The following is an 11,298-nucleotide window of genomic DNA, read 5'->3' on the forward strand; positions in this document are numbered from 1 at the left end:
TCCTCAAGTCAATACTTATTCTTGGTACTGGTTCAAATAGCATTTTCTTACAGGTAAACTAATCAAGAGTGGAATTTGAGGTCATAATGCAGTAAAGTTTTGACACTTATGGATATGATCAGCTCGACTGAACTTGATACTTAAAAGTTTTTTTTTCCTCTTTATCCATGACCATTCAAGTAACAAGTGGATTTTGGAATACTGGCTGAAGAAAGGGAATTGTGCTTTTCTTTAAACAAACCAGTTTAGGAGATGCTCTGAGAATGTTAGAAGAGCAAGAGCAAAAGCTAATACCTGGAGCAGTGGGAAAACTTTATAAAAGATCATGTGGCCATTGGCACTGTTGCAAAAAATTAGAGTTTCAATTTGAACAGTTCTTTCTGTGCCTGCATCACCAGTAGCTGCACTGAGAAGCAGAAATGATCACCTCAAGAGTTTGGAAAGGAAGAAACCTGGGCTCTGGTCTTTATGGCATTCAGACTTAGATTCTTAAACACAACTAGTAATACACATTCTCTGCCAAGGGATAGGGAAAATCTAATAAGCTGGTTGCTCTTGAGGTTAGAAAACTGTCCTTTTCTCTGTACTTGGAGCTGGATTTATTTGGAAAGGGAGGGTTATTGTTTGAATATTGGAACATCAAGTTATCTATAGCCAGGTTTCAGTCTGCAACCCATTTTCCCTTTGTCTTGGGATAAACTTGATACAAAATGACTGTTTTTGAACCCCAAATCTCTAAGTTACATTTTTTTTTTCAAAGCCTAATTCACAAAATCCACAGTGGTGCTGACTGTGTATTAACCACTATTGGGAAAAGTCCCGTAAACCTGCCTGTTGCCATGCCAATGGAGTGACTGAACTGGTGACATCTGCTTGAGCATGCTTCGTGTGGCTGGTGGAATTCCACCATTGTGCAGACACTTTGTACATCAGGGGTGAAGGGAGGGTTTTCTAGATTTATGGGGGGAGGGCAAAATTGGGGGGTTTTTTGTTCTTTTTTTCAGTGGGGTATAGGGGTATAATACTCAGCTTATGCTCTAAATAACATGTATAAAAACCCCTGAAGTATTGTGTGGGTGTGTGTGTGAGTGTGTGTATATGTCTGGCAATTAAACTTTTGTCTTCTGGAAATTAGTGAATTCTCTTTTTTTCCTCCAGAAGTATTTGTTACAAGATTTGTAAATAAGAGCTCTACTTAGTTTGTTTACCATGAACATGTTGCAGCAAATCTTATACATCTAATTCCTGCATTTAAGGAAAGACTTGCCAGGTTAAGCAGCAGCCAAGTTCTCGGTAATTGTTTGCCTTGATTCATTTTTCAGACTTCATTTTGCCAGCTCTGAAATTCCCAGTCTTCCTTAATTTTAGTCCTTAATCTCTTACATTATGAGCAGGAAGTGTAAAAGAGGAACCTGCTTAAATGTATTATTTAATTGTAAATCCATGGGCTGAGACCGGGGCATCCCTTTCTTAATACTGAGATGTTGCTAGATACTTGATCAGACACCAGAGGGTTGGGCGTTCCTGCAATACCTTAACAGTGCTGAAGTCTGCAGCATGGTACTAAGGAAGTTAAAGTTTGAATGTAACCACTTTATTTAAAAGGTTTTTTTTTTTTTTTTTTAATTTAAATGAAATGGGGTTAAAGTGAACATGATTTTGTTGACCATGTTCGTGAATTCTAGATGCAACATGCATTGGTAGACTTGTGTGATGGTCTTTTGTGATACTTAATTTTTACATATCCCAGTCTCTGTATGTATCTGCATAGACAAAGAAAAAACAAACTCTTGCTTTTATTGAAGGGTTTCCAGGACTGCGTGTCTGCTCCTGAGCTCTGTTTTAAGTATGTGTATCCTTTGCTTGTGTTTTGTATTAAAAAATAAGAAAACCCTTTATTGTTGAGCATGTTGGCATTGTCCCCTTTATTTTTTCCTTTTTTTGGGACATACGAAGCAAGTTATTCTTTTTTCTGTACCTTTTTTTCTTTTGTAAACTTTTTTTGTTTTGTTTAAAAATGGCTTTATAAAAGGGCTTTTATAACCCAGATGCGTGCTCTGTGTACTTCTTGTAATACTCTCAAATAAACTGACTTACGGAGCTGATGATCTTTGCCTGTCAGCTCCCAGTCCAGCCTGATTTAAGGGATGGGCGGGAACCTGCTTCTTTTTTGAATTCTTTAGAAACTAACAGTTACCATCACTTTTTGGTAAGGAGAAAAGCATGTCTTATCTTAAAAGTCACAGGAATAACTAATACTTCAGAGTGGAACCAAGAGGTGGTAGATTGACTTACCTTGACTTACCTTTCATCAAAGGACCACTGACTGGGTGCGTGAAGATTCCTAGTTAACATTTTCCTCAGGTTCACATCGATGTTAGAAAGTGTGGAGGGCAGAATTCCTTCAACAGTCATAAAAGATAATGTTTATGTTCAAAACACATTCGTATTAAATTTCAAATACCTATAACTACGCTATCTTGCAATATTAGAATTAAATATTCTTAGGTGGTAAATGTGGTTCAAGATCCTCCTTTAGAATTGGGCTGATATTGTAGCTATGAGGGCTTTTATTTTCAGCCCTGCCCCTTGTTTACATTCTTACCTTGTCATGCAAATATTTAATTAACATGTAAACTCAGCTGGCTTTGAAATTAAATGCTTTTTGCATGCTGTTAACCCTCAGTGGTTTATTAAAGAGTCGTTTGTCCCTGGTCAAAGTTGACTTCGGAAGAATTTTAACCAGCCATTCCATCTCTTGTAGGTGTTTTACGATTAACATGCCAGATTTCTGTTTCAGTACAATGCTGAAGAAATACAGTCGTTTCAAGGATTTCAAAAACCCGATAGACAAACAGGCATAGGGGTTCGGTTTGGTAAAACATATTTGGAGCTCCCTAGACTTCTAACCATGAGCATTATTATATGGTAATTTAATACTATCCAGTTTATGAAGGCTCTGTTCACATTACCTCATTTAGTTTTCCCAACGACTGTGATATGAGCCAGTTGTTTGTTTCTCCAATTTTGTAGAATGTAAACTGGTTCAGGTAGGATGCGCTTTGATACACCTCATAAGTGGTAGGTCCAAGGGTTTGAATCAGGTGGTTAGTTCTGTATACTTTAATTTGTCACAGCTCCTGTTGTATAACTGGGCCCCTCGAGCCTTCCTGATAACTGTTTGAGCATTTTGCTGTTCCTCACCATGTCTTGGTAACATATTTGAACCAGTCCAGTGAGTTACATTAGAGATTTGGGGCGCGGCGGGGGGGATCTCCAGTGAGAGATGGAAATTTCTCATTAAATAGTTAAATTTACTTGAAAATTTCTGTGGTCCCTAGTTATGAAGCTTCAATTTATTTAAAAGCTTTTATTTTCTGATGTTAAGATAGTGACTATACAAGAAAAATCTAGTCATCTTGACTATACAGCCCTGCCAGTAGAGGGCAGTGTTTGTCCTTAGTAGGACCCTTGCTCACCCCATGTGTTTTAAAAGCCTTCCCCTGGGCTCAGTGTCCAGTGTCAGGACACCCTACCACGTGTTTGGGTTAGGGAGGTTCTGTGATCACCGTGCCAACTCAACATGCTACTGTATGAAGCAGCAATACGTTCTGGATTTTAAATGCAAAATACCTCTTGATACTGGCATAACTGTTTATGTTCTCTTTATAACTCCCATACGCTGTGTGAATAACATCCCAAAATGAAAGTACGTATATGTTGAGATTTCAAAATGCAGCTGTGAATTCTTGGCCCTAGTTTGAAACAGGTGTTGCCTTTTGAAATTGCCCTCCAGCTCAAAAGCCTTGTCTCTTGCTCGAGCAGCACTGATATATGTTCGCATACAATGAATACTGAGACTTGTTTTCAATATAAGTGGAACCTTGTGTTCCCTTATTTTGATGGCATGCTTCCCTTCCCGTCTATTATCTTAATAGAATAGACAGGTACCCATTTGACAACTCTGGCTAGGCTACTACCAGGAGAAATCATTATAGGTGTGCCCCTTGTTTCAATACTAAAGTCCTGACATATTGTGAAATATATGCCATGTTAATTTTGGGGTCAGGGAGTGAGAGGTCAGCCAGTTTCCATACTAGTAAAGCAAATAATTAAAATATTATAGCATAAAATGTTGTAAGTAATAGTCTACCTTGATTTAGGTCTAAGCTAGTACACAGAGACGATTTGTTTTTAAAAATCTAAGAAATAAATAGATCGAGGATTATATATATATATACATATATATGTTGAATAGATATGTGTGTGTTTTTGTATACACACAGGTATTTTTATTAGAATGTGTGAGACCACTTCCTTGGTTGACATGGAATATAACATGTCTAATAAATACACCTTTTCCACCTTGGGTAAGAACAGGAATATGAAATTTACAGGTCCTCAGGACTTCCCTGACTATAAGAAATTAAGGTGTGTAAGGTGGATGGATTGGGTAAGGCTCTGAAGAGGGTAGAAAGTCATTGGGACAAGAAAAATGATGGCCTAAATTTCAGGGTAAGATAACTACCAGTTTGGTAAGTAGCTGATTGGTTGTGTGGTAAGTCATTCTCACCTACAACAAACAATGTATAGTGATATAATTCATCAAAAGCAGATTGTTGAACTTGTCTTTCCCAGACAGTGTGCAAAGACAGTGACACACTGCATCCTCATTTTGTGACTCTGCATTGATTCTCTTGTAGTTCACTAATTCAGCTTAATGGAATAAAACTAAGCATTTTTAAAATATGCTTTTACTTCTAAAGTAGTGAAGTATAATAATAGAGCGGAGTTCTTTTGTAAGATATTAAATGTCTTTGGGAGTCACAGAGGACTCAGCTGATACTCTATTTAGATCTTGGAACATAATCTGGGGCTTCAGTAACCTAACTTCATATCTAATGCATGCCACATCTAAGTTACAAACTCCAAGCCTCCGACCTAATTTACCACTATCTCTTTTCCTTCTGTTATTTTTGCGAATGAATAGTTTCCATGGGGTTAGTTTTTGAGGCAAAAATATTGTTTATACGTGAACCAGTAGGCCTAGAAGTGGTTGGGGATCCAGCTGACCTCTAAAGAGCCACACAGTTGGCCCAAGTACAAGATAAATAGCATTTCCTGGTAAACCTGGAACAATGCAGAGCTTAGATTCCAAAGCCCCATTGTAGGGAAGTGCCGGTGTGATTTCAGGTATACAGAATATACATACACAGCACCTACTTACAGAGAGTGGTTGTCCTAGACTGCACAATGGGCCAGACTTGGGCCCACCAGCAAAGCATTCTTTCCTTCTCTCATCCTGCTTTTTCCCCATTCTCTTCCCACACCCTCAAGTGAAGCAATAAGACCTACTATTTGGTTCACAGGTCACTCACTCTTCTTTAGAAGTCAATACCGTTGAGCAGTCATCTGAAAACCAGATGCCCCACTGGGAGATTCAAGTCTAGATGGGGACATATTAGTAATGCCAGACTGAAAACGGGAATTCCTAGAACATCTGTTGCTTCTAGAGTTCATCTCTGAATTAGCCAGCAATATTTATTGCTGATGAAAATTATGGTGACTATGTTCCAGACCAAAAATTGGGGACTGGTATAATGAAGAATTTTGTCTTACTCCCGAATAGGAAAAACAGTCTAAGAGTTTGGATCTCAGAATATTGCCATTTCTGGGATATTTTTATGGTTTGAGGAACTAAAGCATGAAATGTTTAAAATTAGATTATTCCAGGAAATTTATGTGACGATTGTAAAAAATGCAGCAGAGTTGAGAATAGCACCTGATACTATAGCAAAAGCCTTTGATTGAAACCCCCATGTGCCTTTCCTCATCTTGTGACGTGCTTTAGAGAAGCATTTGTGGCTGGTGGTGGATGAAGCAGATCAGTTTACAGGGTGATCTTGGGTAAGTCACTTACCCACCTGCCTCTTCCTCTCCTCCCAACAATTGCTTGCCCAATTCTCCTTTTTATATAAATGGGGATAATAAGTGACTGATTATCCTCCACTTCAAAGGGACACTGAGAATGAGTGAGGCTGTGTGCACCTAACTCCTGGGGAAAAAGCCCTCTATTCACCTAAGTTGCTGTTGGCATTGTAGACCAACTGGCTTCAAACAAAAGCAGCAATGTACCTCTAGGCAAGGTCTGTTCCTGTGACAACCTCATTCCTGCAGAACTGAGATCCTTTTGGCTTTGTCTCTGAAGTACAAATGAGTTATTTATTAGTAAGAGCCCTCTGGCAGAAGGGTAGGGTAAACTTTAACCAGCCCACAATTTAGGGTGGCTTTAGAGGGGAAGAAAGAGTGACAGTAACTCCCAAGTCACCTGCACTAGTAAAAGGTTTTTTTTTTAATTAGTGTAAGTACGCAGGACTGATTGGAGTTTGAATATTTCTTCAGCTTCTCAGGAAAAAAAATTTTTTCATGTGATGGTTACGAACTATATTCCTAGTTACGGGACATATTTCAAGTGAGGGAACACTCATTTGGACTGGAAAACTTATTAGAAATACTTGTCAGTAGCATATTTTTGATACACAAAATCACCCTGTTTCTGTCTTTGGTCAGTCAAGTTTAATACCAGAAAGGAAGCCACAAAACTTTCTTTACCAGGGACAGACCTACAGGCTCAACTGAACTATTTGACCAATGCCATGTGATATCATGTGTTCTCTTGTTATGGAACATCACTAGAATGCTTTTTGTGGGGGGCCCCTATCAGGAGACACATTTAGAGATGAACAGCATCTTGGCAACTGAACCCCAGAGATGAGCTACGGGATGGATGCCTTTCCCCAAATTCTCTTCAATCTTCGGGAAAGAAAGACCTGCTTTCAACAGATAGAGAGGAGGTATTTTTGTAAAAAAAAAAAAAAAAAGTTTTATTTCTGTATGTAAGTTGAGTAACAGACTATAAATACTGAAATTCTGGTCAGGAGCCTGACCTTGTAATCCCCTCTTCCATCTGATCTTTAAGAACATTTGTGCTTCTTGTATAGATAAGATAACTCCCAGAACTCAGAAGTCCCTCTTGTCATGTAATCTTGATTGAGGAGATAAAACTGGTCATTTTGGCTATAGTAAAAGTTTCACTTTTCTCAACCCAATTACCATCACTGAGTTCTGTTAGTGTGACACTAACTTGACACATGCTTCCCCCTCATTAGGCGTTGGACAAGTGGCGGAATTTAAGGTCATGAGAACTGGGTTTTGGTTCTCTCTTAAGAGTACTGTATTAAAAGAAAACTTAGCTGAAAACTAGAAGAACCTCTTCCCCTCCTTCCCCGCCCCTTTCCTGCTTAGTTTTCACAACGTTCTTATAGAGTCAGAAGGCCAGCTCGGCCCCCGATCCACACACAGGCAGGTTCCCTATGTGAAAGCATATCATGGTGAAGGACCAGCGTGAAGAATAAGGAGTCCTGCTTTCGCTACTTGCCTGACAGGCCAAGTCAGTGTGTGTCAATTGGACTTTCAAGAGAGATTTCTTTGTTTTGGGGTGTTTGTTTTTGTTTTCTGTTTTCAACATAAAATTGAGAACACCCATCTTCATTTTCTAATTAATGCAATAAAAAAGTAAAACTAAATACAACTGTTCTGTGTATCAGAAAGCAACACATTAAGAGTTCTGCGATTTGATACACCTTGGCTGCCCATAGAAAAGTGCTTTAAACCAGTGATTCTCAAAATGTGATCCCCAGACCAACAGGTGAGAACTCATTCAAAATGCAAAATCTTCAGCCCCATCCCAGACCTACTGAATCGGAAACTCTGGGAATGGGGCCCAAAAGTTTGGGTTTAACCAAGCCTTCCAGTTGGTTCTGATGCACACTGAAGTTGGAGAACTGCTGCTAGTTTCTCTCACGCCAAGAGATCACCTGGACCAAATCCTCGCCCTTTTCTATGTATTGGAAAAGGCAACTTGGCCTAGATGATATTGAGACAGACCAGTTATTGCACCTGTCTGGAATCAGCTCAACAGCACCAATTAAATCCTATGGTTGCATCCTTCTTTGCCTTTCCTGGAAATAATTTCCTTCACTCTAATGCTTCATCCCTCTGTAGGAGTCACCAGAGATAAAACTGACCTTTTCTCATTGATGAATCCCACTGTCATATACCTCTTCTTACATCTGCTTTTTATCCTGTGACTTAAGAATCCTGCCTGCTATTGTACTTCTTACAGACTCGGGCCTTGGTTTTGAGTGGGTTTTTTTTTTCTTCATTGTCTTTCTGGAAAGACAACTGGACCCAGAAAATGCCTTTGATAAACCACAGATATTCATGTTAAGAATGGAGCAAAGAGAACATGCATATAACTTTTAATAATCTACATCTCGCCCTGGAAAACTCATGCTGGCCGTTAACTTGTACTTCTTCCAACATTAAGTCTTAATAATAGCAGCAGCTTCTGCTTTTGAGTGCTTATGTTCAAGGAATTAAGGAATCGTCTTGAATATTTACCATGCCTTCTACCATTGAATCCCCCCAGTACTATGAGATACAGGTAGTAGCAGTATCCCTAATTTACAGAAGAGGAAATTGAGGTCTACAGACGGTTAAATAATGTGATCTGTGCCCCAGATCACATAACCTGACAACCACAACATTCTGCAACCTTTTTATTGACTATGGTCAACACTGATCAATTATATTTTGTTTCCCTTCACTTGTTTCCCAGAGTGTCTTAGCCTCTAGCAGAAGCATCGGGGAGCAGGAAATTGACCAAAAATAGATGAGAGAGATGATGGGGGGAAAAACTCCAGAAAGAAAAGTCAGAGACCTAGGTTCAAGTTCTGATTCTGCACTAACCAGCCCTTTGGCAAGACGCTTACCCTCCCTGAGTCTCAGGTTCTCTGACTGTTCACTGTGTCGCTCTGAGTTGCAAAGCTGCCTAGCAAGAGGCCTCAAGGTAGCGCTTTCCTGCGTGGGATGAGAAGTTAAGACCTCAAAAGCGTAAGCGTGGAGCAGCCTCAGCTGCTGAAGCACAGGGCCTTTCATTTTTGTTGCTGTAGGAGATTACATTTCTCAGACTGTTTTGTCTTGAGGGTGGGATGATGGTGCCATCTAGGTAAATAAGGGGATGGGAAGGAAGGTTGAGAGCCACCCTTGTCTCAAGGCTTCTGGCTGCCTATCCTTTGTGACTCTCCAAGTGCCTTGCTTCAGGCACTATCTGTTTATTTATACTTGCCCTGTGAAATAGCTGGAAAACAACAGGCTTCTTATGTACATTTTGGTACTTATGGATGGAGCCAGAGGATCTCTAACATCAAGAAGGGCATAGACCGGGCCTGCCTCAGCACGTGCTCTTGGCCGTTCAGATCTCCCTGGGTAGGTGGGGGAGGAAGGGTGCAGGGTGGAAACAATAGATAACTAACACCCTTCATGAAACATTAAATATGGGAGCGGTGTGAGCCCCCACTTAGCCCTCCCTCCTAAGGCTGCAATGGATTCCTATACAGGAGGTGGGGGCAGGGAGGCCTGGAATTTACGTCCACACCTGGATGGATAGACTACAATTGCCAACCTAGGACAGACCTATGGCATCTCAGTTTTGGGGGCGGGGAGTGGGGAATAGCTGATGGTGAGTGGAAAGTGCACATGAAACTTGAAGTCGGGGGAAAAAAAGGATGACAAAGTAGTTTCTCTAGGAAGCGAGTGGCTCTGCCGCTGTCCGCCTCCCGCCACAGCGTGCTCCTAATTGAACAAGATTGCAAAGGTATTCCATATATTCTAGGGCACCTAGGTTTTCTTTTTGAGTGTGGCCTGTGTGTGTGTATAAGAGAGAAACAGGCAGAGTATCAAGTGTGTGCTTGGGAGGGTGGGAGGCTGGAAGGGGGGCTTCTCGTCTCTCTGGAGTCCGTCTCTTGTCAACATAGCCAAAGAACTGCCTCCACTCTCTGGGGTCCTCCCATTTCCCCAGGCTAATTACATGCCTCTTTATGAAAGGAAATAGTTTCTCAGCTGAGCTGGGAAACTCAAGTCCCTGGTGCCCCCTGGCCGTGGGTATCATGGGAAGGACAAGAAAGGAAGCAGCTGCTTATGCTCCTTGCCTTCTGCCTTCCCCAGGAGTGCCCAGCCCATGCTGGAGAAAGGGAGTGTCCCCTCCTCCCAGCAGAAGCCTGCAAACCCGCCACTGCGCATGGCCCTGACAAGGATGCTTTGAGGCAAACGCAAGGAGAGGACGAGATTAGGTGGTGGATACAGGCTGTATATCAGAAAGGCCCCTGAGGAAGTTGAGTTGTTTACTCACAGCCCCTCAGCTGCTGCCTGGGAGTGAGAGGGAGTGTGGCCATCACCACCCCTGCTGTGTACAGCTGCTGGGGACGGAGCTGGCTGCTTCAAGGTTGGCTGGAGGTGGGGGGAGGGAGGATGGGACACAGTGGGGAGGCAGGGGAGATTGGCTGAGGTCCCGGGACTGGGCTGGAAAACCTTCCTCTCCCCACCAGGGCCTCCCTCAGTCAGCACAGTCCCTGGGAGGTGGTTTTAGAAAATAGTCCCGAGTGGGACCATAGGTGAGGAGGACGCGGAGGCAGCAGTTATGGGAGCAGGAAACAGCTGGGCTGCTGCTTCCCTAGAAAGGTTACTCATGAAGCAGATTCCAGGATGTGAGGGTTATGGGTACCTTACCCCTCTCCAGTATAGGAGAAAGAGGAGGGGGGTGCAGGTGGGGCGCGGGGGGAGGGAGAGAGAGAAAGAGAGAAACACCCCTCTGTGGTTTAGCAGTCTCTTCAATACCTACAGCAACATGGAAGCTGGGCAGCTGGGAGGGAGCCGGGCTAGGCCCTTTGGCAAGACACTTACCCTCCCTGAGTCTCAGGTGGGATCATACCAGACAATTTCTCTGGCCTCTGTTACTCCCTCTGAGCCCTGATCTCAGGGCTCCCCCAAAGTTCTAAGTGCATCACCCTCCCAATTCTTTCAAAAACTGCCACGATTGAGGAGACTGGGACTGGGAGATGAGGAAGAGGGGTGAAGACTAACCTGAACTTATGGTTCTTCACTGACCACCCAGCAATTTCTTCCCAGAACAGAAACCCTTTGCTCTGCCTCTGCTACATTCAGCCCAGAGGGAGATAAAGAGGTAAAGGAACAGGGGACACAGCAGAGACTAAGCCCCCTGAGACCAGACGATCTCGCAGGTCTTTTTTGTTTGTGATTGAATTTTTATTGAGATCATTGTAAGTTCATATGCAGTAATAATAATAATAATAATAATAATAATAATAATAATAATAATAATGAGAGCTCTCTTCAGCACCTTGCCCAGTTTTCCCCTGTGGTAATATTTTGCAAAAC

This window comes from Pteropus vampyrus, unplaced genomic scaffold (genome assembly GCF_000151845.1).
Source record: "Pteropus vampyrus isolate Shadow unplaced genomic scaffold, Pvam_2.0 Scaffold217, whole genome shotgun sequence".
Classification (NCBI taxonomy): Eukaryota; Metazoa; Chordata; class Mammalia; order Chiroptera; family Pteropodidae; genus Pteropus; species Pteropus vampyrus.